Source organism: Ciconia boyciana, chromosome 1 (assembly GCF_034638445.1).
Source record: "Ciconia boyciana chromosome 1, ASM3463844v1, whole genome shotgun sequence".
NCBI classification, from domain to species: domain Eukaryota; kingdom Metazoa; phylum Chordata; class Aves; order Ciconiiformes; family Ciconiidae; genus Ciconia; species Ciconia boyciana.
In genome coordinates this window covers 218,392,378-218,419,185 of record NC_132934.1, presented here as the reverse complement: position 1 = coordinate 218,419,185, position 26,808 = coordinate 218,392,378, and the positions used below count along the sequence as shown (strand labels likewise).

At 43.1% G+C, this 26,808-nt stretch overlaps 1 protein-coding gene across 9 annotated transcripts in view; it reads left to right on the top strand.

The window, feature by feature from the left end:
* FAM168A (family with sequence similarity 168 member A) overlaps positions 1 to 26,808 on the top strand; it is a 207,247-nt gene that overhangs the window by 17,797 nt on the left and 162,642 nt on the right. The window contains exons 1-2 of one of the 9 annotated variants that reach the window (XM_072850948.1): positions 3,299 to 3,325; positions 8,933 to 9,063. The exons of 5 other annotated variants lie outside the window; for them this stretch is intronic. The gene's annotated coding sequence lies outside the window, so the exon portion shown is untranslated. Of the gene's footprint in view, positions 1 to 3,214; positions 3,326 to 8,932; positions 9,064 to 26,808 lie in introns of those variants that run through there. 3 more of the 9 variants (XM_072850946.1, XM_072850945.1, XM_072850949.1) reach the window with 3 other exon arrangements.

The window sequence follows — 26,808 nt, the reverse complement described above, 5'->3', positions numbered from 1 at the left end:
ATTGGCGGTATGTTATCAAATAAAGATGATATTAATCATATTAAGAACAGCAGTTGGGTTTCAAACCCATTGACAGGTTATCGTGGTCAAACGGATGGAGTTTTAAAAGGGTTTCAATGAACTAGCAGCGGACCCAACGGTATTTTTGTTAGTGCTCTTGAAGTAGTGTCACCAGTACTGTTTGTGAATGACGTGTCATACGGAGGGGCAGAAGAGTACGTCATCGCCCATTAAATAGAGGAGCAGATGGACACCTTGGTGGAGTCTCCTGGTCTCCAACTGCCCAGGCTGGAGGGACAGTGCCACGTGGAGACCGTTGAGCTCCCTGCTTAGATGTGCTCATCAAGGGCAGATATCATCATACGAGGTGGTTCCGATTGCTGGGTACCTTGGGCTTGGTACCTTTGTGTTTGATTTGAGCTATATTCAAACAGGAGAATAAAATAGACGTAAAGCGATGCTGCTGGAGGGAAGAGCTGCAAGCCATGCCTACAGAATGAGGCGGAAGAAGGAGAGAGTTGTATTTACGAGTAGTAATACTGAAAGGGATTAAAAGGTCAGCGGTGTGCAAAGCAGGTTAGTGTAAACCCTAGGGTTGATGCTGTCGCAAAAAAGGCAATTTTTTTTTTTTTAGGTTTATGAGCAAGAAAATATTTAGAAGAGAATAAATCTCATTTCTGTATTTGGTACTCATGACTTTCATAAGGGAAGATTGTGTATGATTTCCATTTCAACATCTTGAAATAGCTCTTGAAGAAGTTGTACGGGAACAGAAGAAACACAAAAATAGTCTGAGGACTAGAAAAAACACGGCACGGAGAAGCTTAGAGCTAAGTCTGCTTAGCTTATCAGAGAGAGTGCTTGACTGCAGTAGCATCACAGAGAGAAATTCTGGGCACTGAGTGTCCTCCTATGCATCTGAAGAAGGCGTGCCTAAAATCAGTGTTTTAAAGAGGAAATCGGGCAGTTCAGAGTTGAAGCGAGGCAGCATGGTTTTATTAGGGAGGTGGACTGCCCATTGTAATGATCGATCAAAGGAAAAAGCGCGCTTTCCATCTCTAGAAATTGCCCTATTTGATCACTTTTCTTTTAAAACTGTATAGGCCAACACAGGGTATGTTCTTGTTGAGTATTAGGTTCAGTTTGTGGGTGATATTTAATGGCCTGTGGTAGGCAGGAGGGGAATTTCAGTGAAACTGTGGACTCTTCTTGCCCTTTGAATTGATGAAACTATGAACACGTCTTTTTTTTCCTGGGCAGAAAGAATTGCGGAAAGGCACCAGGCGCCGTTAACCCGTGGCCGTGTTACAGAGGTTGTGTTAGGAGGTGATGGAGTTTGCTAATTGAAACATTAGTTTTTATTTAACGGGCCAACCTTTGCATTAAAATTATTGCCTAAAAATTTCTGTACGGGATGGTAAGGGCGGTTTCGGGTGATAGCTCAAATTAACTGTGAGCTGAAGACAAGCCCTAAAAATGTTGTCGAGCACATGGTGACTATGGGAGTGGAATTGTATTGCTGAGAGTTAAGGGTAAAAGTCTTACATTTATTTATAATAAGGAATCTCTAAAAGCTGTAAAATACAGGTGGAAACCTGGACTGGTTTGAAATTCGACGATGCTCACAGGGTGATGGGTGGTGGTCTCAATTTAGGATTATTTGAGGGAGGGATTTATGAAATGCAGCCACCTGTATAATTGCTACTTGCAAATCATCTGTAAACTTCCTTCCTCCCCGAGGTGATCTCATCCTGAGTGTTTACCTCTGACTGCTGTGCCTTTGGAAAATAATTTAGAAAACTTCATAAAACGGAGTTTGAAGTGCATGTCAGCGCCGGCTAAAATGATGCAGCAAGGATACTGTAAGGTGCGTGAGCAGCAAGGCAAAGACTTTCTTTAAATCCACTGGCTCCAGGCGATGTATTACGGTAGCTGGATGTCTCCAGATGATCTGTTGTGGTCCCTGAAGCCAGGCTTCACCGGTCGGACCCTGTTCATACTGGTTTTCAGAAAATGTGCCACGTGCATTGATCAGTCTTTGCATCTAAAACCTATTTCTGCCAGTTCTGCCTCGCAATCAAAACTGCTGGTTTGAGCGATATCCGAAGTGATCGAAGAATACTTTAGATGTATGGCCAAGGGATTCAGTGCTAAATAAATTATAGGAAAGATGAGATCCTAGCAAGCGTTTGGATAACATAAGCAAGACTACTGGTTTTTAACCTGTTTTCTGAAGAGTGGGACATGATTGATCAAAGAAAAAAAATTGGCTCAGTGGCTTCTTTGTACCAAAATTTTCAAGAGCTGAAAATGAGCAGCTGAGGTAAGAGATTTAGGACTTAGGGAAGAACCTATGTGATGAAAGAAACTGGGGTGGGAGGTTATGAAAGTACAGGTTGACAGCTCTGTCCTCTTTATCAACATTTCCCCATAGGGATCTGCTGTAGAAGACTTTGGACAGGCAAGTGTAGCCTGGATAGTTACTTCTTAATTTTTTTTTTTAATTTTTTTTAAATCAAAGATCTTTATTGTGCTGTAAAGATCTGAGTTTCTAGAAAGCTGGTCTCCTTTTCTATCTTTGGGAAAAAAAAGAGCTGAAGAGGTGGAAGGCTGATTGCCAAGGGGAGGTGAGTGTGCTTGAGGAGCCTGGGAAGAAGGGCAAGTGCAAATTTCCACGTGCCTCCCTCCCTGCCCTTCCCCTGTCTCCTGCAAATAACGTTTCTTGCAATTCCTGCCTGTGTTTGCCCCTAAAGTAGGGATTTAGGAGCTTGTTTCCATACCTGATTCTCAGTCAGGGGAAGAAATTGAGAATTTCCCAATGTTTCGGTGTTGCCTGCAGTGGTGGTAACCAGATGCGGTGGTCTGGTCGTGACGGCGCTCGCAGGGAGGAAAGAGGAGGCTGGAAATGAGCAGGGGAGCTTACGGAGACGGTGGTGCTCAGAGTTACCTTTCCTCAGAGGCGTTTTAGCCATGTACTTTTTGCATGGCCAAGACACATGTATTTCTCGGTGCGGCATAAACGCACCAAGAGGGTGAAGTGTAAATAAAAATTTAAAAAAAGGGGAGTTTTGTTGCGGCAGTGCAAAGGCGGAGCGAGGAGCTGGAAGAATAGATCTGCAGTGCCTGGTGCGCTACCCTGAGCTGGGCTTGCAGGTGGAAGCTGATAAAGGCTGTGCTTGCACCAGATTAACTAGGCTGTCCATCTGTTTGGAAGCAGATTATTGGGCAGAGTACATGGGTGGTTCTTGTGTAGCTGAGCACGACTACATGCGAAGAGCGGGCCACTTGTGCTGGAAATATATGTGAAAAACCCCTTCTTTGTACGGTAGGTCCAAATTCGAGTGCGGGATCAGGCTGCTTCACAAGCAGGAGTGTGATAAATTAATTATAGGTCCCCGTTTTGCAGCGAATGAACTGAGGTCCAAAGAAGGTAGTTAAGTATTTGTTGGGAAAATATATGCTCGTGAATGTCACATTTCTTTCTTGAGATGCCTAGGGCATGTGTTTTCAGAGAATCTTTGCATCTTCATAGCACTTCGTATATTCAACGCAAAGCTCTGTTGACCACAGATGCGATTGTCAGGTCTCAGCATCTAACTTGCAGATTTGGCCTTGAGTGTCCAGAAAATGAAGATTACACAATTAATTAATCAGCTAGAGTTTTCGGTTGAGCATTACAAAGAACCTCTATGGCGGACGCTAGGGAAGAGCAGTTCCTTGGGGCAGCATTCTTGGTGCTCGACGGCAAGACCGTACTCGTTCCTGCAGTTTCTTGTCGTCTGTACTCTATGCCATCCGACTTCTTCATCCGAGAGGGCAACAGTCCTGCAGACAACAGCTTTATTTACTCTTAAGGCTAATTTGGTTCTTGAACAGATTAAGATAGGTGTCCTAGCAAAAAAAAAAAAAGAAGTGAGTGTGAAATATCAGTCCTAAAATATCATATACTATGAGTTCTGGAATTTATCTTTTTACTGTTTGGCTTTGCAGTCAGGAGTGTATATTCATGCCAGGCTTTAATGAACTAGAAATATGAAAAATAAACATTTTATAATGTGGAACTATGTTTAGTGTTAAGACTTTAAATAGGAAACACAGCTCTAGCATAAATAGTCAGTGTGAGGTTGATGCTATTTGTGCAAAGTAACTGTTAGCAGGGACTCATGCTATTTGATGTTTCTTACTATTTTATTTTATTTGATGTCGGAGGACGCCGAGATTGGAAAAATCCTGAATCCTGGGTACCAAAGAACGTAATGGTGGGGAGTTGCAAAGACTCCATGTGCCGAGCCTGTGGGATGGCATAGGGTGCCTGTTGCTGGCATTGGTAAAGGGCCTGAGTGGAGGAGTAGGAAGACAAAATAGTTTGTGTTTAATTGTGCAAATTAACCTGTAAAAGCTGCCATTTTCAGAGGGCTATAATTTGGCCAGTTAGGGCTGATTTTTATGACCGTAGTTAAACACACGTCTTTAATGTCTATTAACTTTGCCTCACCTTTTGGCCAAGTCCTGTAACCAAATTTTGAATACAGGATACTTGGATAAGGTCTGGACCTTCTTAGTCTCAGAAGAAGCAGACCAGTTCCAGCTTCTCAGGGGTGAAGTCCTTGCAAAACACAAGTCAGCCGCCAAAGGTAGAAAACTGTGGCTCGAACAATTAAAATTTATTCAGGTTGCGATGTCACTGAAGCCAAGCAATGGAAAGTGGGAGATAACCTTTACTGAAGTTGCCCGTACCAGCTGCACGTTACGGATACACAATTTTACGTACAGTTACGAAGAATGGTCCTATGCGTTTAATACATTGGAAGACACACGTCTGCTTTATTTAGCTGGAGAAATTTGGGTACAAAAGTACTGTACTTGACAGAAATGTCATTCTTTGCAGTTAAATTTTGCCGTTCCGCTTACTGAAGCGTGGAAGAAAGAGACCTAGGATGATATTCTGACTTTTTCTAGTATCGTTTTTTTTGCCATAGCCTCTGTACGACATTGTCCTTGACAGGTGTCACAAAACATTAAAGATGTTGCACTGACTAATCTAACATCGCTAGCTACGATGGGCTTTCATTTAGCTCAACCAAAATAGCATAGCTGTGTATAAGAAGAACGGTTTTATGGGAGTGTTCCAGATAGTATCTATAAATCTGTCCTTAACTGGGTTTTGAACTTAACTGCTTGTATATGCGTAAATACATGCATACACCAACTCTTGGGGTTGGCCTTAGACTTACATAGACTTATATATATGCGTACATATATTTATAAAAGATTAGACATTAAAAAAATCTTTTTGCTGCTTAGAAAAGTAATGTGCACGCCTGCAATTTATAAGGGGGGTAATACGATTTGGGTAGAAGTTTCACAAAAGAAAACCTTTTCCCTGTTTTGAAGAAAACTTTGTATTGAGTAGACGGCATACAAAGGAAGACAGAAATAAATAGTGGAAAATACCGTAGCGGGAGGTGGGCGTTACTATTGCTTATGTTTTGTGGTTTGGAAATATTCTTTTGTAATGTGAGAATAGCAATGCTTCTCTGATCAAAGAAGCAAGAAAAATGCATGGCGGTTGAAAGAAGCTGGGCTTAAGCCCCTGACCAGGTACCAGTCCCTCTTCTGTCTCCAGATATGCTTGGATCGGGAAGATGGGCCAACTTCACTTCATCTGACTCTTTACCGTCCATCACACGTCAGCGATCCTGTAACTATATGAGTCAGAGAGAATGGATATGTAATCTGGTCTCACATTGTTGATGTTATTTGTTGATGTTGGTTGAGATAATGTTTTAAAATACACTGAAAAGCATCTGCTTAGAAAGTAATAATGAAACGTGCTCGTTCAATACCAATACAGGAGGCTGTTTTTGAAAAAACGTCGCAAGAAGAGAGAGCATTTAAACCAATTTGGGAAAAACCAGGAATAGCGATGTGCAAATTGTGATCACATGCAACCACTCTTGCACTCCAAGTGTCAGTTTTAATTTTAATCTTTTATAAACCACTTGATTGTTGAATATTGCAAGGAAATGTAACCCCCTTGGAAGAAATCAAAAAGAATCCTGCTATTGAGTTAATTAGATACAAATTTGAGTGGGTTTTTTTAATAAAGATTAAATGATCTATTCAACTATTTCAGGCTCTACTTGAGATATACACACCTGTGTCTAGCTTTCAGAGGATTTTCCTCATTAATTAAGAGCACTTTCCTTGTGTTATTACTTAATTGGGTGTCACAGGGAACCTGATGAGACAATGAAACGGTCTTAATTGCATACGAACTAAATGCGTGATACTTCACATACTGGAGTGTTCCGTGACATGACCCTCAGCTAGTTATCATCTACTAATAGCGATAGTAATTGCTCAGTAAGAAAATGTAGCCTACTCGATTCAGTTTAGTGTTAATTAAGCACTTTTCTTTTCTATAGTCAACTTTCCCCATCTATCAGACTTATTTAAGAAGTTTTTCAAGTTCGGCAGCGTAGGGTTTTGAAACGGCTCAACAGTTTTCACTGTTGTTTTAAGTTTCGAAAGGGATATATGTTTCCCTGCGGTTCCAAACCGATGACTGCCAAGGTAAAAATATTATCTTTAACTTTTAAAAATTATACGCAAGACTTGCTTTTTGTGAGTGTGCGTACGTGTGTGTGTGTGTGGACGGTTGCCAGCCGGGGGCTTGCATGGAAGATGTCTGTCCTCATGGGGTACGGAGAATGAGGCTTTCTGTAGGCAAAAAACCTCCTTATCACCTCTGCCTTTCTCCTGCTTTGGCCACACGATTCTTGTCACCCCCCATCTGAACCATCTCAGTCCATTTTTATTCTCTTTTGCTGGAAAAATGCAAGAAGGTTTTCTTATACTTCTGGGATTCGTCGGTATTCTGCTTCTTCAGCCTCTTCTGTCTTTTTATTTTTTTTGCTTTTGGGAGGGTGGAAATGAGAGTAAAAGAAGGAGAAAACTCTTCCCTGTGTCACGTCTCTCTCCACTCATCTTCCCGAAGCAGCAGGTAGATGTGTAAATGATACGAATTAAGGATTTAACTGCCGTAACCCACAGAGCGCTGAGTATCTGCAGTGGATTTAACCAGTTTTATTCAGCACTAGACAGTAGAGCTACCTATGGGATTGGGAAAAAAACCCCAAAACATCACATTTTCAGTGCTCATTCAGCCGTAGTAACTAGATTCGTCCTTCTTCCCTACCCCTTTTCTCCTCTCTCCTTAAACAACAGGTCTACCTGAAAACCTTGCAGAAACTTTTGGGCTAACCCCTGTGCTTATTTGCTACTTTGCAATTGTTTACAAGCTCTGCTTGGGAAGTTAATCTTGAATAACACCACTTAAAACTTCGCAAGAAGAAGCTGAAGAGCTTTCAAACCCATTTCATTGTGGAAAATTCTCTTGTTCAATAGGGTATTTCAATATAAAAAATGGTTGTGGGAGGCAAAGATACGTTTTTTCTCTCTTGGAAATGAACTCTCTTGCAGTCTGCTAAGGTATTTTTTAGATTTAGGATGAAGAGAGTCTCCATCAAGAGAAGGGGAAGACGAAAGCAGGGACCTGGACATGGACTGTGCGTGACACAGGAGCTGACTTCTTGTATGACTTTGAGCAAGACCTGTAGCTTGTCTGGGTATTTGTCTTTCATATCCCTGAAATGGAATGATTGCTATTTCCCTTGCAAGGCTGTTTTTAGTCTTCTTGGATAAAAACTTTGCAGGGATCAGTTATATAGAAGAAAAATCCTTGTAGCTCTGGGTTTTGGCATTGGTGCCGCTTGAAAGTAATGGTGGGAACTGAAGGAAGAACTGATTTTTATACCGCCCTAAAGTCCTCGAGTGCCTTAGGTAGTGAGTACAAGAAAGGTACGAAGTGGCAGTGAACCTACATCTTGTATCTTCTTGTTTTTTCTGCTTTGGGTTTATGTTGATTCCAGCAATCACCATCAAAGGCATTTGATAGAGGGAGGATCTGAATAGATTCTTTTTTCATTCTGTTTGTTGTTGTTACACCCTGTTTAATTTTTCCTGTTGTATTTCTGCATATAGACACTGTGCATATGACTGCATTCTTGGTGGGGAAGGGCGGTAGAGTTGGATTTCAGCACTTACCGTCCTATTTCAAATATTTTTTGCCTTCCTTGCATTGTTTTCCTTATAGAATAATTTGGATTACGAGACTACTCAGTATCTGACATATTTAGGCCATATAGATATGCTCCATTTTACTTGCCCAATCAGTTGTCTTATGTCAAAATAGGAAGAATTTTAACTAAGTTGCTAAAACTGTGATGTTATTGCCATGCTTATTCCTAATCAGGATAAATGGGGAAGTGCTAGAAAATAGGAAACTGCCGTCTGCCCTGAAAATTCATCTATGCTGCTTTAAACCCACCTCTGGCTGTATTTCGATATATTCTTAGAAAGTAAGGATTGCTGTGGTAGGATCCTTAGGCTGATCTCTCCGCTATCCTTGGGTTTGCCTATGCACGCGCAGCTTGATATTTGAAATTTCTGAATGAGGGTGAGGCCGTAAGCCTAAGATACGAGAGGATGTAACTGTGGGGGACGAAAGCAAGAAATCTCACTGGAATATCTTCTCTCTTCCATCCCATGCGGCCCATTTCCAGTACTGCCAGCACAGGCAGGACTTACAGAACTCCGTAAGGTTTCCTGCAGCCGCAGACCTTCCTCTGCATCCCCTCTCCGAGCCGCGGTCGTGAGTGATGCTCTTGCAGGCAGATGAGAAGTTATTCCTCTTCCTAGCGAAAAGATGAAAAATGATTGTGCAAATGCTGAAGTAATAACCTTGTCAGGGAAGCTCGACTGCTTCTATTTTTAGGATTATTGTATTTTATATGAGAAAGGGCTGCAGTAGCTATAATGCATTTTAAATATTGAATTTCTCTTAAAATGTCGTATTTATTTGGCAAAGGGGATCTTGGAGTCTTGTCTGCTGGGAGAGGGACAACTGATGTAGTGCTGTCTGCCTGAGATGGCCGGTGCACGGCTCCGTTTCACCCGTTGCATCCTCGAGCTTTCCTGCTGTGCAGAGGAGTCACGCAGGTACAGTGAAACAGTAAAAGTTTTGCCTGGGAAAGCTGGGATGAAGAGTATTACCTGTTAAGCTGGCAGTGTACCTATTTGCTAATAGGATAGATTACTTTGAATCAAGTTGATATTCTTGCTGATTTTAATTGTGTTTAAGTCAAGGATCCCAGATGGATGATTTAAAACGTTTGATTGTAAACTTGTGGTTTCTTTTTTTTTTTCTTTGTGCTTCTGTTTTCCTAAAGGAAGTTTGTACTCCCTGCTTGGTACAACCCTTCAAATATTAGTTGTAAATTGTTGCCTTTCCATTTTAAAATTAGAACTCCTTTATTTTGGCCATTGCTGCTGTGCACACTTGTTTAAACGACGACATCGAATTAGTACTTTGAGATTCTTTGTTTAATTTTTTATTATGTAGGAAACAGAGAACGATACATTTCAATGATGATGTGTGCTAGTAACTAATGTCAAACTTTCCGTGGAAACTGGAATTCAGTTTAATACAGTGTGGGATGCACAAGTGTTTATGTTAATAGAGCTACTTTCCATTTGATGGATTCCGGAGAAAAACAACAGCCCTCTCTCAAAACAGACGGCGATGTTAGCAGCAAGTATGACTTGACAGGGTGGTTGCCAGGCACTGTAGACTAGATTTTTCAAAGTGTTTGTGTGGTCCTGTCCCTTTTCTGCCCTGCCTCATCCCCGTTGGCAAGGAAAGATCTCGGCTCTGTCCTCTGACCATGCAGTGGTTCAGCCCCGTTGGCATCCCTGTGCTCGCGACTTTATCCGCTGGCATTTTGCACAACGCGTACGGGTGGGAGATGATAGCTACCGGTGAGGAGTGCTGTCCCCGGCCTCGTGTGAGAAGATCCTGTAGGTGAGCAGAACCAGGACCTGGCGCAGATATCCAACTGTTTGGGATCCTCAGGACCTGTAGAAGAAGCCTTTTCTCCCTCATCGTTAGGTAGATGATGTCTTCAGTGCTTTTGGACTGGTTCAGAAAACTTAAGGGTACATAAAAGTGTGAACCTGTCTCAGCTTGTTTGGTGTAGAAGATAACCATCAAGCTCACTCAAATGAAAGGTGCTTCTTTTTTTCTTTTTCTCCTCAGATGTGTAAGTGCTCTCTTTGCACTTGGATTTTACAGTAAATATTTTGCATCCCCAAATATGTATGTACCCACTTTAAAGTTTTTATAACAGGCTGTGTGAGCGGAGAGCTGAGCAGGGCAGCAATAGGACCGAGATCAAGAATACAAGGCTGCATAAAAGCCCCGTGCTTTGTCAGAAGGTGAGTATTTTTCTTATGCAGCAGCAATAACAGCAACCACAGAAGGCAAAATAGTCGGGTGCCGTTCCGCTTTATTGACACCAGCGATTCCTGGGAGTATAAGCTGCAGAGCAGAAAGCAATTTCAGCATCTGTTTGAAATGCAGCGTACAGATCTGTTTGTCATGTGAGCCGTCTAACCATTAAAACCCAGCCGGTGAATTTGTCTAGGCTGATGGCTTGTTTCCTCTGTGGAGAGGCGCTTCAAAGGCTGCCGTACAAGTGGTTGACATTCTTCTTCACAGAGACGTGGTTGTTCCAGGAGATCCATTAATGCAACGCTGCTTACAAGTTCTTCGGGAATGTAAGGGTCCGATTCTCTCATTTACACCAGGACGGAACCGGATAGGAATTGTAATGACTCCAGCTTTTGTAGTCTGCGTACACGTCCAGAAGAAGAATTAATTTGATGGGTTTTGTGGAAATTAAGGTCAGAAAAGAATATTAGATCATCTGTGCTAATTATGAGTAAATTAGATGACTCAAATTCTGAGTAGTAAACTAAATAGACACTTTCAGTCCCTATGGGCTAAACTCCATTACAAGTAAACGATGGGAGAGAAGAGAGCATTAATTGCTGAGTCTGCTTTGACAGGGCATTGCTGAAGGTTCACTTGAGCACGGTTCATGCTGCGGAGGAAGAGGGAAGGGCATTCCTTCCTTCCTGGACTTAATCCGATACTCGGACTGATCCTGAACATGTCGGGCATGATGCTCTGGGGTGCCTGAGAAGAGGCTACTGCAGAGGTCACCCCACAACGCTGTTGCTCTGTCATCTTTGTAGCTGTCTTTTAGGTAGCTGCAGGCTGCGGTTAGATTGTCCTTAGCCGCCTCTTGGCCAGACGAAACAAGCCCGGCTTCCTAAACTTGTTTTCGTAAGTCCTATGCTGTACGCCCCAATCATCTTGGTGACTCTCTGCTGGGTTTTCGTTGGTGTCCCCCTCACCGGTGCCAAGTTAGAGCCAGTAATGACTTCTCTTGACCTGCTAGCTACATTCCTCCTGATGTAGTTCAATATAGGGTTTGCTTTATTAGAGTGGAGTGCACGTGGCTGGCACATGGTCATCTTGATATCTGCTGAAACACAACCCCTTCGGCAGGGTTGCTACCGAGCTGGTACATTCCCAGCCTGTCCTGATGTAACAGTTATTGTGCTGGAGGTGTGCGACTTCACGCTTCTCCTTGCTGAACGTTGAGATTTCTGTTGGCCTAGTCCTCAAATTTCTCAAGGTTTCATTCGGTTTAAGCTCTACTGGTCATGTCTGCAAATCTGCTGAAGGAAAGGTGGTGTTATTCAAGTAATTGATGAAGTTTTTGGACAACACTAGCCCAAGTATCAGCCCCTGGCCACCAACTAGATGTTGAGCCATTGAGTACTGTCCTTTGAGCACAGTGGTCCAGGTCGTTTTAAAGCCATTTACACACATATCTTTGATTGTAATGATTGCCTTTATAAGTAGTTGCAAGTTTTTTTATAGATATGTTCAGTCTCCAAAAAACCCCCAGAAATGTAAAATAGCTGACTTGGATTACGGGATCCAAGATCAGGAGCGACTGACATAATCATCTGGTTGTAACTGGAAACTGGCTGAAAAACTCTCCCAAAGCTTGGAATGGAGCATTCTGGAAACACTTAATATTCATGTAAAGACACAAAGCGATGGTGAGCCTGTTGTTATTCCTAATAAATGTTTGCAGTGTTTAATTGCTCTCCCTTTGCTTTTTAAAGAAGTCCCAGAAAGGAAGAGAAAACCACTTCTGGCAGGTTTGAAACAAGTGGAGGCTTTGCGGGAGCTGTCTTTTAGGCAGGAGAACTGCAGGAAAGGAGCTTTGGCGTGCACTGACCATCGTGGAGTGACAGGGCAGAGCCTGATGCTAGATAAATAGTGGGTGGGAAGCAGGATAAGGTCGGAAGCTGGCAACTACAGAAGGGCTGGGAAAGAAGGGGAGGAAACGAGAACGGTTCCGAGATGAGTGAGGAACCATGTGGGGCCTTTCTTTCCAGGGAGAAGGCAGACAGCTGCCGGTGCTTTCCGCCAAGCCCAATTTCATGCCCAAAGAGAGGAAGCACAGATGCAGGAGGATGAAGAGGAGAGGGGAGGAAGGGACGTGCCTGCACCCTTCTCCCTCCTGCATCCTCCCAGGGAGGGTAGCAGAGTCTAAGACTCATTACATCTTGACGGGTCCTTCTGATGTACGCTTGGAAAGCTCTTGCGGGTTGGCTCGGCCTTTTATCTGCTGAGTCTTCAGATGCTTACATTTTATCTACTTCTGAACTTTATAGAACTCCAGAAAGCCTTTCAGCCCAGTTTAATTTGGAATAAAAGAAAAAAGCATGGTTTGATTTCGAACCGAGTCAGCCAGGCAACAGTTAGAAAAGTATAATTAGACTTGTAATTGGAATGCGTCTTAGACAATTAGTTTTTGTAAATGTGTGTAATTTAGTCCAAAGTAAAGGGTCAGGAGGAACTTGCTGTGAAAGAGGTTAAGGAATAACATGTATAATTTCTGGGCCTTTTGATGCTAACGTCGGACACGGCTGGAGAGGAGCATGTCCATCTTTTCAACGACAACAAAAATCCAGCCTCCAGAAACCTGTAGGTGAGCCAAAGCTTCTGCTCTGACTTTGGCTCCCAGTATTAATTCCAAGAACAGCCTTAAATCCATGGGGGATACTATAGCAGCAGTGATTTAGCAAATCCCCCATTAAAAAAAAAAAAAGCTTGTCTGTGAGGGACCAGAGACCTGCTCCATGGGAGTCCGTTCAGCTTTTAAGGAAACTTCTGAGAAATGGGAGTATTTAAGGAGCTGAGCTGTGCTTACCGCAGTTGGATCCGATCGTATCCCTAACACACGACGTACATTCTTTATGCCAAAAGGGACGCAGCGTCTTAGGCGCGCGATTACATAGCGGTAGTCGGGATGTTTTTCTTTTTGCAATCCTTTTGTCAGGAAAGGGGCAGCCGTTCAGCCTCAGAGGTCAGCCCAGGAAAAGGGTCTGCTTCACAGACATGTGTTACTCATTTGCTTGGCATTTTTGACACCGCTTATTACAATAGCGTGCAGCTGCTAGTTCCCAGTCTCTTGTTTTGGGGTAGGGATTGAATGGTAAGAGAGAAATGTCAAAACCTCTTACTGGAACCTTACAGCACCGCTTGCACTTGTAGCGGGGTGTGCAGGGAATGCGTTCCCAAGACTTAAGAGATCCTGCATAATTATGGTTCGCCTTTATAGCTTTAGAAAAACAACTTCAGTGTGTTGGAGTCCAAAAGAATTGATCAGTGGTGCTTGTGAGCGGCTGCACCTGGGTTTTACCATAATTCTCTGCCCGTTATTTATGGTTCACAGTCTGCACTGTGCGTGACCCAAGTTTTGTCTACACAGATGTTGGGGCTAGTGATGTATTTCGTGGAAGAAGTCGGCTAAGGAGACTTGTGGCACGACGTAAGGATAGGTGCGCTATCAGTCAGCTACAACAAATGCAAACCCTGAAAGAGTAGGTTCTTATTTCTTGCCTTTTCCTGTAATAACAGTAGCAGTCTAACCGTATGATTAACAGCGAGAATCCAAAAGCAGCAGGCTAATAAAATACCGTCCCTTCAAAGAAAAGCCTCAGCTTCTTGCAGTTAGGAAATCTGTGCACCAGATAGATGGAGCTTCTGTCTCCAGTGTTATTTGTGACCTACTTGGAACTGAAATCTTTTAAGAAACTGTTCAACACTCAATTACTATTTTTTTTCTTTTAAATTATACCGCGTTTGGGTTTAATATAATCCTCTGAACATGGACTAATAGAGAAACATTCTCTGTAGAAAATTTAATCAGTTCCTGTTGTGTTAATTCTTTCTGCTAGCAAGTACATGAGGTGTTCCTTCTTTTTCCATTGCAAAAAACCCCCACCCCAAAACCCCCTAACCTTTTCAATCACGTAGCTAATATTTTATAGAGCAATCGCAAAGGATAGTAAATTGAGTAAAACATACTATCCTTGGCAGGATTTCCCTTATGACTAAATTCAGTATGAACAAAGAGGACAAGGGCAAATAACTTCACTTATTCAGGTCATTTTTCATAAGAATCATGAAAGTTAGATAGAAAAGGCCTATTAGATTATCTCGCTTCTCTTCCGTCTTGCCAGTTCTGGGTTGTTCTCTACGGTAACCTTGTAAAATTTTACTTGTCCAAATGGAAGAAAGATAATTTGCCTGCTGCTGATTATTTTTTTTTTTTTTTGAGTCGAAAAGGATGGATGGTGTTGTATCTGGGCTAGCAAATACTTCTTACGCTTCTACAAGGCTCATTTTTAATTTCTACAACTGTCTCCTCTTCAGTAGTTTTATGTTCCTCTTTCTGAACGCTGTGATTTTATTGTGAGGCATGTTTCCTACACTTTGGCCTACGTTTTTAATTCCACCCCGTTATTCTAGTTGTTCAAGTATTGGAAGAACCCTGAGGCTATCTGTAACAATTTCACCCCATTGTGTTTCTGCCCTTCAAGTGCTTGCCAGGATTAATGTACGAACAACAACAGATTGTTCTTCCTGTATAGTGGGAAATGTTTATAGTGCTCTTCAGATTAAAATAATTTAAAATCCTCTTAAAGATAGGGTTTTTTCCCCTCTAAGAGAGCTACCAGGGAAGTAGATATAAGATGACTTAAAAACCCCCAAAACAATACAAACAAAGCCTCTTAGCAATGGGAAAAGAACGTGAATAATTGGATAGAAGCTCGCCGGCGCAGCGGCTATGAAGCTTGTGCTACATGGCTTTTTCGCAAACGTGTTTAACTCAACACGCGTGTTTTAATTGCTGTGCAGCTAACAAGCTCCTCGCAGGCGTGACGGAAGAAGTGGAATGTTTGCGACATTTGTTGCTCTAAATTACAGTTGTATCGGTAGCATTACCGTGTCCAAAATAATACTAAAATTAATATGAGAGTTTGGAAGGAATTCACTTATGAGAGGTGTATCTGCTTATCTGCCAGCTAAAAAATTCACCGAGCCAGTAATTTCTTCGATGATCACGGTGTTATGGTCGTGCGGAGGTGCTGGTGAAATGATAGATCTCGTCTTGTTTCCGAAAAAAAAATCTGGATTGTGACTATCGAGCAAATGGGGATGTGTCTCATGTCACTGGGAAACAGGGAATCTGTATGGTTTGATGTAGCGAAATGGTTCGGCACAATTTTGGAGCGTACACCGTGAGGTATGACCCTACACCAGCAGGTCCGGGGACCACACGCGTGGGTCGTCTTCATCTCTTCAGCACCTCAACTGTAAACTACTAGGGGTTGAATTTTGGAGGGAGAATAAGGGAAAGGAAGGTGGCCAGCTCAGTCTGGGAGGAATTAGGTACCTTAGTCTGTTAGCGTCTTAAAAAAATCCCAGCGGGTATCCTTAGCATCTTAAAAAAGTCTCAGCATCCTGTATTTGGACCTCTCCAGCCTCTGCTGGGTTCCTGCATTACTGTAGACTCTTGGGTAATGTTAGGAAAATCAAGCACGTCTATAATTTATGAACATGAGATGTATTGAATGTGACAGGGAAAACAACTGAAAATTAGGATACACAGAATGAACATTTGTGAAAGCAACAGAGGATTCTTGGAAGCTGGTGGCGTATCTTAATGAAACTGATATGCCGGTATAACGAAGGGAAATAAACCTTTAGCATACAACAACATGGCTTTTTTGGATAATGGATTTTCATGATACACGTATTTGGTTATGTTCTAGTCTGAACAATGATACATCTTGAGCTTGGGTCTCCTGGTCAGACACGTAAGAAAACAATGTTTTATTCTTAACAACATATATAATAGCCCTTCCTCTGTCTCTGTATCTGCATATATTGTCTGGATGCCGATGCTGGGCAGCCTGCATCCCGGTCCCCACGTGGGAGCCCAGAGCTGAGGGATGTTGTCCCTGCTCTCCGTGGCTCTGTGTCGTGAAGTTTGTCTGTCTTTCAAAATGGAAGAGGGGACTACGGTCCGTGGCAACACACAGTCATTTTATTTGAAAATGCTCCTGTTCTGGGAGAGTAGTTTAACTGTGGGGTGGAATAAACCTATGACATCCTTTCTCTCCGTTCTCCGTAAAATACATGTATGTAAGGGTGACCATGTACAGACTTGCAATAAATTAATTTTGTTTGCAAAAGCACTGTAATTATCCAGTTCTCCTGCCAGTTTGGCACAGGAAGACAAGTAAAATCTCAAGTGGAATGCTTTCCCCATGAAAAGTCTTTCTGTATGGTGGTGTTTTTTTTTTCTTTCTTTAGCTTGAACATAATAATCTGAATGGCAAACCTTTTTAAAAATGAATTGCGTAGCTTATAGCGTGAAACGATTACCTATATAGGAGTTATAGTTTTTGCATACATGGCGGGGGGGGGGAGCAAACTGCGTGCTGCTAAGATCTGCTGGGTTGTCCTCTTCAGGAGCATGACGGGTTGCAGTGACCTGGAAGGCACCCAGCTGGTGTGTCTCCTTTGCTACCAGCACTGCATTTCTTCATCTTTTAACTCAATTCCTGCTCTCGGTGGCAGCTGTTTAATTCTTCTGCCAAAGATAGTTTCGGGGGGGAAAGAAAAAAAAAAAAAAAGAACTGCAAAGGAAGGAATTGTTTAGAATATTGGGTCTAAACATAGATGATGGTGGTGATCGCTGGTTCCATTTTTAGCCCGGCTTCCCAAAGAAACGAGGCTTATGCAGCAGTGACATCTGTTAGTCTGCTGCTGTCTCACAGATTTTGAGTGCACGGGCCAACTTTGACCAAATTTTGATGAAAAAATAAGTTTTGCTCCAGGTTTTGATGTTTGGTGGCTGGTGACGTTTGGAGAAGGGCAGACTTTTGAGCTCAGCGGTGATCTCTTTTTGACCGCCTGACTGCAGGCACTGGCAGCGGGGCACGGGATGGAGAGGGGGTCTTGCAAAGCAGGGGAGCAAGAGAGGTAGAGGAGGACTGGGTGCCTCGCTGGTGGGTGAGCTGTGATACAACTATCAGGGTAGAGAATAAAAATGATGGGAAAACCAGGTTGCAGTAGTTCCCTGGCTCAAAGGGTGGCCTTACCTGTGTCACTAGGTAGGCTCCCACCAGAAAGAGATGTCTTCTCCTGCTCTGTTCCCACCTCTCCTTGTGCTACCATGAACATTTGTGGATCACTACTGCTTAGGAAACGTTTTTGGCCACGTTATTTGGAGGTTAGATCAGCTTAAAGCAATTGTGAAAGTGAAGCCCAGCGAGGCGGTGATGGGGGAAACCTGTTTGTGGTGCGAGTCATTCCTCCTGTCGCACAAAGCCGCTTTGACTTAACGAGCCTGGCTTTGGGCAGGATTAGTCACGCTAGCTGTGCAAGTTGAGTGTGATCCAAGTGAGCGAGCAAGTGTTACTGGGAGAGGAGTATCTGACCGCACCGCAATGTCAACCACGGTGGTTGAGCAAAGAAGAGAAGTTGGTGAAGTCTAGCAGAGCTTGTCAGCTTGAGTCCTCATGTTTTCTCTGCTGCTTTAGAATGGAATAGAATATTACAGTTGGAAGGGACCTACAGTGACCATCTAGTCCAACTGCCTGACCAACTCAGGGCTGACCAAAAGTTAAAGCATGTTGTTAAGGGCATTACCCAAATGCCTCTTAAACACTGACAGGCTTGGGGCATCGACCACCTCTCCAGGAAGCCTGTTCCAGGGTTTGGCCACCCTCTCGGTAAAGAAATGCTTCCTAATGTCCAGCCCAAACCTCCCCTGGTGCAGCTTTGAACCATTCCCAGACGTCCTGTCCCTGGATGCCAGGGAGAAGAGCTCAGCACCTCCCTTTCCACGTCCCTTCCTCAGGAAGCTGTCGAGAGCAATGAGGTCGCCCCTCAGCCTCCTTTTCTCCACACTAGCCAAGCCCAAAGTCCTCAGCTGCTCCTCATAGGACATACCTTCCAGCCCTTTCACCAGCTTTGTTGCCCTCCTCTGGACGCATTCTAGGACCTTCACATCCTTCTTAAATTGTGGGGCCCAGAACTGCACACAGTACTCAAGGTGAGGCCGCACCAACGCTGAATACAGCGGGACGATCACCTCTTTTGACCGGCTGGTTATGCCGTGTTTGAGGCACCCCGGGATGTGGTTTGCCCTCACTGCTGACTCCTATTGAGCCTTGTGCCCAGCATTACTCTGTCCTAGGTGCAGGATCCGGCATTTGGACTTGTGAAATTTCATCCCGTTAATCATAGCCCAATGCTCTGATCTATGTAGATCCCTCTGCAAGGTCTCCTGTCCCTCAAGAGAGTCAACAGCACCTCCCAGTTTGATATCATCATCAGACTTGCTAATGGTGCATTCAACTCCTGCATCCAGATTATTGCTAAATATATTGAACAGAACTGGCCCTAGAATTGAACCCTGAGGAGCACCGCTGGTGACCAGTCACCAGCCAGATGTAGCCCCTTTGTTCCGCACCATCCAGGCTACGAACGTCTGTTAAACCGTGGCTGGTGAAGACCACGTTCTCCTGCTTCCACCCCCAGACAGCCTTTGTGGACGCACGATCCTGGTTCCACCGGCTGTGGGAAAGCAGCAAGGCTGTGTCTTTGGAAATCGTAACCGACCTGGAGAATAAGGGCTGCGGCATTAGTTTTGGAGAGGACTTTGGTCCTGTTTGGGATCTGGCAGATGTGCAGAAATGTTCTAAGGGCCCTTAAGACTTTTGAAATGGGGTGGTAAAATGCTACGACTGCAGAGTTCTTTAAGATGCCCTCCCGCAGTCTACGGGGAGCTCCCGGCGGAGAGAAGTAAACCGATGACCTGGAAAAAGAAAGTGAAGGAAGCAAGATTAGTCTGCTTGACAGGGAATGCCATCGTGGGATTTATTTTGATTCCTAGTACCAGTCTGAAAGACTTTATACAGTGAAATTCTGTGGTTTATAGTTGGAGAGAAAAAAACCTGTACTTTTTGGTGTGTATATATATATTTTTGTTGTTGTTGTTCCTGGGTGGGGAATCTGTGAGTGCTTTGGAGAGGTTATTCTGCATGATATACTTTATTTAGCAACTGGCAGGCCAGTTCGTACAATCTCTAGCGATAGAGCCTGTCCTGGGAAATGTCTGAAATCCAGAATCATGAAATCTTTAGTGGACAGTTCACTGCTAATGGGCTCCAGATTTGCGCCAGTACCACAGGATCAGTAACAAAAGGCTCTGTGTACCAATGCCAAGTTGCCTGAGACTGCTCTGACTTTTTAAAGTTTTATTTCCGATTTTATCAAAAGCAAAATCTGAGTTCAGTGAGGCAGGATTTAGTTGGTTAAAACCAGCAAAAGCTTGTTTTATTTTGTTTTGTTTTATTGAAGGAAACCTTGAATATGGTATGCATAACATACGCAGAAGCTAGTTATTTTTTTTCAGCAGTAGATAAATTGATGTGAGAAAAAATATACAGTATTGATTTTTCTTTTCCTGTGGCTTTTGAGAGGTTGTTAATGCAGCAAGTACACAAGAGCACTCGTATGTCTGTCTGCACAGTAATCTCTAATAAATTGACTTTTTTAAAAACCATTTTTAGTCTGTAGTTTCAGTGACTTGATTTGTGGAGTAGATGATATCTCCTGGCACATAATTACTCATTTTTGGGTTGTGTAAAAGGTTGGAGGATAAATTTTGATGCATTATCTGTAGCACTAAACATCTCTCCTATTACTCACACAAGTTTTTCCTCTCTTCTTCCTTATTGTAGCTGAGTAGAGTAGGTTTTTAGGGATTGGTTTTTTTCAGTGTTAAAATTTATAGTACGGACACTTTGTAGAGCTAATTCTTGCCCATCATGACATGGCAATGGGCATGATCATGGCAAGGGCAATGATTTATATTCAGGAGACCAACTATTTCTTTCCCTCGGGGCCACCAACTGTGTAAACAGGTTAGTGACCGTAATGTACTGCGACCTTTTGCTTCTTGTTTTCTTTTGGGAAAGAAATAAAAATGTGCAGCAGGACACGTGGCGATAATCGTATTAACGATAAAATGAAAGCAATTTGATAACATATAATAGAATTTGACATCCAAGGAGCTGTCAGTCCGGTGGTGTTCATGATCTGAGGATGCCAAGGAAGGGAACGGGTAGATGCTGACATGCAGGTGTATGAGCTGTTTGTGCATGGTTGGGTAATCGCGTGTGTTGGATGTCCAACAGAAGCACTTCCAAGACCGATGAACAGGTAGGCAGATGGTGACGCTTACGAATCACCGACATTCAGGGACACTTTCTCTGTGTGTGTGGCTCTTTGTTCATGCTGTTCTGGGCTTGCGGTCAAAATTTGGGGGTAATTAATATTTTCTTCCCATTATTCAGCACAGGACTGCATTGTGTCCAATTTCTTATGGCCTTGCTGCACATATTCAGTATTACCTAGGATTTGTTGTCCCAAGCCACTACGGTTTTTCTTCTTTCTATGTTTTGTTCTCTCCATGTCTAAAGACTTGTAGGTTGCCAGAGTGGTACAGGGACTGCGTTGTCACTGGCTCTGAAAAGAGATTCATACTTATTATGTTGCTCTGTGGTGGTTTATTCCAAATAACTCATCATCTTGACGATAATTCAGCTATCCCAGGTGATCCTTCCTTAACATGGCTCCTCAGGCTAGGAAGATCCAAGTGAGGATTTTCACTTGGTCTCTGGTGTCCTCCTAACGTACCACTTGTTCTTACCCAGTTTTCTAGTTTTTCATCTTGTGCTCTTCCAGTGGTGGTTCTCAAGATCCTGCAAAACCACCGGTCTTCACCTGAAAGACTTTATATGGAGAAAGGGAGCATGGTATTTCCTGACTCAGAAGATTGTTTAGCCTGTCCAGATAGGAGAACAGTTGCCTTGAGCTTTCAAAGTCTTACAGCTCAACTTGAATTGGTAGAAACACAAAACATTGCCTATGGCTAGAGCTGAAGAAAGCTTCAGACCAGCTGAAGAAAGACTGGTGTCCTTCTGTTAGCTATGGAAAAAGGATCCCAATGAAAAAGAAGAGTGGTAAATGCAAGTTGTGGAATCTGGCTCCCTCTCCTTCATGACACACGCTACCTCAAATGCTGCTTGTGATGCTGTTGAGTGTACCTGGTCTTTTCCTTTTTGTGGCCTTGCATCGCGAAGGAACCAAAGGCTCAGCCTGGGATGCTGTGGCAACTTCAGATCACAGGCACCCTTTGGCAGGCAGAACCTATCTGAAGCTTAAGGCAGCAAAGGTTTCAAGAGCACGAGACGTTGCTGTTGCAGAGAAAGAAGGAAAAACAGTTGCTGTTCCAAACTTGTGCTACTTTGAGACTTCGGCTCTCAAGGCCACAAGCAGACCTTTTGCCATGTTAAATCACAGAATTGTTTAGGTTGGAAAAGACCTTTAAGATCATCAAGTCCAACCGTAAACCTAACACTGCCAAGTCCACCACTGCACCATGTCCCTAAGCACCACATCTACACGTCTTTTAAATACCTCCAGGGATGGCGACTCCACCACTTCCCTGGGCAGCCTCTTCCAATGCTGGACAACCCTTGCAGTGAAGAAATTTTTCCTAATAGCCAGTCTAAACCTCCCCTGGCGCAACTTGAGGCCATTTCCTCTCGTCCTATCACTTCTGGTGTTATTACACGGGATCATTTTCCTTCCACTAGCTGAGGGGCAGACAATCTCTTTGTGAGTACCGCTTGGACCTCACAAAGTCAGGAGACTCTGAGTTTCAGGATGGAGACTCTGTCACCAATGGTTTGTTCCAGTATTTTCACTTGGTTATGGGGCCCCTCTTTAAATTGCTGCCTGAAGATGATACTAGCCATATTATGCAGGAATGTTATTTTACATATGTGTGGATGTGTGTATTTATACACCACCACCCAATGTAAACGGGACTGTTCTTTTTATATGTTGTTATTCATACTGAGCTGAGAAATACATCAGAACTAATACAAAAATCTCATTGTCCCTTTAGAACTTAAAAAGGAAGGGTGCTTGACATCTGGAAAGAGCTGTGCCTCGTTTCTCCTTTTTCGTGAAACAATGAGGTTAAATATTTTTCTGGCTTCTGATATTTTTTAATATGCTTTTCAGGAGGCCTTTTCTTGCTTTAACAGGCAAATGCATGATCTGTGTGGCTTCTGTTTTCCTGTCGTCTTTACTTTTCCTACACTTTCCTTGATACCTCCCTCCAAGCTGCTGTTCTCACTCGACTCTTTATATTCCTCTGTATTAAGGAGCACCGCTTTGTGTCTTTTTTCCCCGTTGTTGAAAATCTCAGTGTGCTGGGTGCAATCTTTTGCAACAGAGTGTAAAGGGCATTAGGTTTAACTTTCAAGATTGTGGGTTTTTTTCAGGACCAACAGTCCACCAAAACAGTGGCGGTTTTCTGCATGGCTTTCTCTCCTTTAAATTGCCGTGGTAAGATGTACTTTGTGTTTGTCTGAATTAAACCCAACGACAAACTGCAGAAGATACTCTGGTGCCAGAACAGCAAAGGCTGATAGAAAATGCGGAAGCCAAAAAGCCTTTCCCTTGGGAATGAAGGGACATTAAGTCTGCCTGGAGCATGTGTCGTGAGGTATAAGGTGAAATTAAGGACTTTTAATTCTTGCAAGTTCTCAGTGTTTCTTCTTTTTTTCCGGAAATGCTGATCTTTGTTTTTCACTTTTTATGTACTGTTTAGAAGGTAATGGCTTCCACGGGAGGGACTTGTACATTTGTATGGTTGGCTTTTTATTGCAGTAGGCTTTTAGTAGGTCAAGGAAGTGCACATAGGGGGGCTCTTAAAGTGGACTATGAAATGGTTTTGCTTAGCTTTTTTTTTTATCACGTCTTCGATAAATCTCTCTATCTCCCCTCAGGTTGCAGGTTTCTAAGACGTGCCAGCAAAAACAAAACCGTAATGCTCTGCCAGCACTGCTAACTTCAAATAAAGCACGGAGCATATTTAATTTGCATTAAATATGTTCAAATTTATTTTTGAACATATTTCAGAGAGGCGCTTGTTCAAAACACCTCTCTTCTTACCATAGTACTCGTGATAGTTCCTTGATTGCCTCTGGTAGGGGGATGACCGGCTCTGTGGGTGATGAGAGCGCAGTGGATGTCATTTAATTAGATTTAGCAAGGTCTTCTACATCCTTGTAGCCATGCTGGGGAGTGGTGGACTAGGAGATGGGTGGAAGACTGGTTGCAAAGGTCAGTGGGTTGATGTTACCGGAGGGTTGGTTATGTGTGGCCTCCCTGAGGATTAACAGTGGGACCAACACCTTTTAACATCTTTCTTAACAGCTCGGTAGGTGGGTTAGGATGCACCTTTTGTAAATTAATGAATGGAGCTGAATCGGGAGTAGTGCTTGTTGTGATCGTGGGCAGGGCTTCCCATTCAGAAGGACTTTAACAAGGTGGAGAACAGGACCGATAGAAACCCATGAAGCTCAGCAGAGGAGTCCTTCACCTGAGATGGAATAATCCCATGCAAGAGGCTCCCTGACACAAGAAGGGCAGCGAAATGCTGGAGATGCCTCCAAGGTGGATGTGAGCTGGAGTGCATGATGATAGAAGAGGTGATGAGTTGGATCCGCGCAATCTGGAGAAGGTTGCAAGGGGAACCTTATTACTGCTGTTATCTTCATTTACCCCAAGGGGAGGTTACAGGGAAGATGGTGCTTGCTTCTCAGAGGTGTGTAGTGATAAGAGGCAACAGACACAAGTTTGATTTAGGTTACACGTGGAGGGGGAGGAAAAGCAACCCCAAACCCTGAACTATTGCCTGAGGAAACATGGGAATCCCCATTAGAAAGATTTAGATTAGAAAGCACATCTGCCAGGAATAGTTCCAGTATTGTTCTTGCCTTGAAGCCGGGAGTGAGACCATGACTTTTTCCAGTTCTACCTTTCTCATAACCAGCCTGTTGGACTTCCATGAAGAACGTCTCACCTTCTTTTCTTACAAAGATAAAAAAACGCCAGCCTCACCCACCCCCAATCATCCTGAAAATATGTTGCATGCCTGTATTATTTGTACTTCTAGAACTGGACATCCTCTTGCAGTGCATCCATATCTTCTCAGAGATGAGCACCAGTGTGTTCCAAGTCCTAGTTTGTCAGACGCGCAAGCCTTGGATTCAACTTGAAAATCGTCAGGGAAGCATTTGCTACACATTTTTGCTGCACGGTGAAATACAAACAGCCCTTTTTCACTCCCTCAAGAAACGTTAAAGTCTGTTTGGAGGAATAAAAGTGCAGTGCAACGTTTAGTCATAAATTGAAGATTTCCAACACCGTGTTGACTTAAAGCATATGTTAGTGAAACATGTCTCTGCTTTGCAGACAATTTTTGTACTTATGCTGTGGCAAGCACATTTAAAACAAACATGGAAAATGCGCTGCCGGGAACAATCCAGCGGTGATGGTAGGGTCATTTAGATGACTTAATAGGTCTTTTTTTTTTCCTAGCTATCTGTATTAAATCAATGATTCATATAAATTATGCCAAAGGGAGTTAATTGTTATTACATGGTATAAAAAGCTGCCAAACTAAGGGCAAAACTCTCATTGCAGTGCATGAAATAAAATGGAGTTATGTTACGATTGCTGAAAGCATAAAATGGCTGAACCTTTCACCCCCACCAAACGGCATGAACTGAAACTGCCGCGATAACGACGGGAACGAAGAAATTTTGGAAGCAAAGGTTTGGAAGGTTGTGGCATGTTTGGAGGTTTTGGCACATTTGGAGGTTCTCCAGAACACACAACAAAAATTGAATGTGAAATACCCAGCTGAAGGAGAATACTGTACTTTTTCGTTGCCCAGATCTGCAGAGGAATTTAGGAGTTTAACTTCATTGGTGCAGTGGGAGTTGAGCTCCTAAATATCTTTGAGGGATTAGGCTGCAGTCTATGTAATATGGTTTATTGCTTATTTCTACAAGAGGGGCACTGCTACTGTTCTCTCTTGCAGAAATGCTATAAAGAAAAATACTTCTCTCTTTTTTTTTTCTTTTTTTTTTTTTTTTTTTTTTTGTGGTCAGATGCTGTGAAGACGAGGCTCTGTAGGTATCTTAATTAGATAGCTATGGGCAGAGTAATAGGCTTGGCTTAGAATATGTTCTCCAGGCACATTTTCAGGGCTGTTTGAAGATGAATTGTAGCTTCTCGGAGAGAGGGTACATCAAGGGCGCTTGAGCAGAAGATGATGAGCTTTGGTGCTGGCCATTGCATGCTATTGCTTTGGAATATTTCTCACTGTAGTCAATGAAGAGCAAAAAAAAAACCCATCACATGTTAATTTCAGTATGCACTTTGCACAAAATTCGACATAGCCCTTTCCTAGGGGCAGTTGCATTTTGAATGGAAGAAGGTAATATAATGAGAAGAAAATGTGAGAGTGGAAGCACAGGGTATTGCGTAAAGGAGAATGGGTAAGAAATGCATTTTTAGAAATTGTTCGGAGGAAAGTCTAGGGTTTTTTGTGCAAGGAAAAGTATTCTTCAAAGCAGGAGTCAGCATGGCAAAAAACAGAGGAGCAGGTGGAAGGTGTAGGGTAGAGAGGGGGTCGGGGGTAGGGCAGAGGAGGACAACTGGAGTGGAGATGGTGGCATGGCAGAGCTGCTGAGAGCAACCTGGAGTAATTTTGAATGAGTACGTGTATTTATTAGGCTTGATGGCGAAGTTCAAGAGTACCGTGACACACTAGAAATTTAGGAAACAGCATTACCGAAAATGGGGAAACTCCGCGCTCTCTAGTTACTACATAATTAATAACGGATAATTTCTGGCCTGCTCAGTGACCTGACCTGATGGCAAGAAACGAAATGTGTGGCGTAAGGATTAGAGTGCTATTAGGCATGGTCTTTGCTATGATTGGCCAGTGGTGGAAGAATAGATGATTAAAGTCCTTTGCAAAAGCTGTTACAGGGCTGGAAGAAAGCTTTTTCTTTTTCTCTAATATTAGCAAGAATTTTTTTAATCCATCTGCAGTATTCAAGAAGGTGATGTACTTGAGGTGGGGGGGGGTCCCCTATGATCTCTTGTAAGAACTGGTGGGTACTGCTCTAAATTTTGACTAGCTTTTTCACTGGCATTGCTACTGTATTATCTGTGTCTCTCTGCATGGCAAAGGAAATCAAGTGAAGAAAAATTAAGGCTATGGTGACAGAAATGGCTAATTACTTGATTGTTTTGCCCCTCAGCTAGTGGAAGGAAAATAATCCTGTGTAATAACACCAGAAGTGATAGGACGAGAGGAAATGGCCTCAAGTTGCGCCAGGGGAGCTTTAGACTGGATATTAGGAAATTTTACTTCACTGAAAGGGTTATCAAGCATTGGAAGAGGCTGCCCAGGGCAGTGGTGGAGTCGCCATCCCTGGAGGTATTTAACAGACGTGTGGATGAGGTGCTTAGGGACATGGTGCAGTGGTGGGCTTGGCAGTGTTAGGTTTACGGTTGGA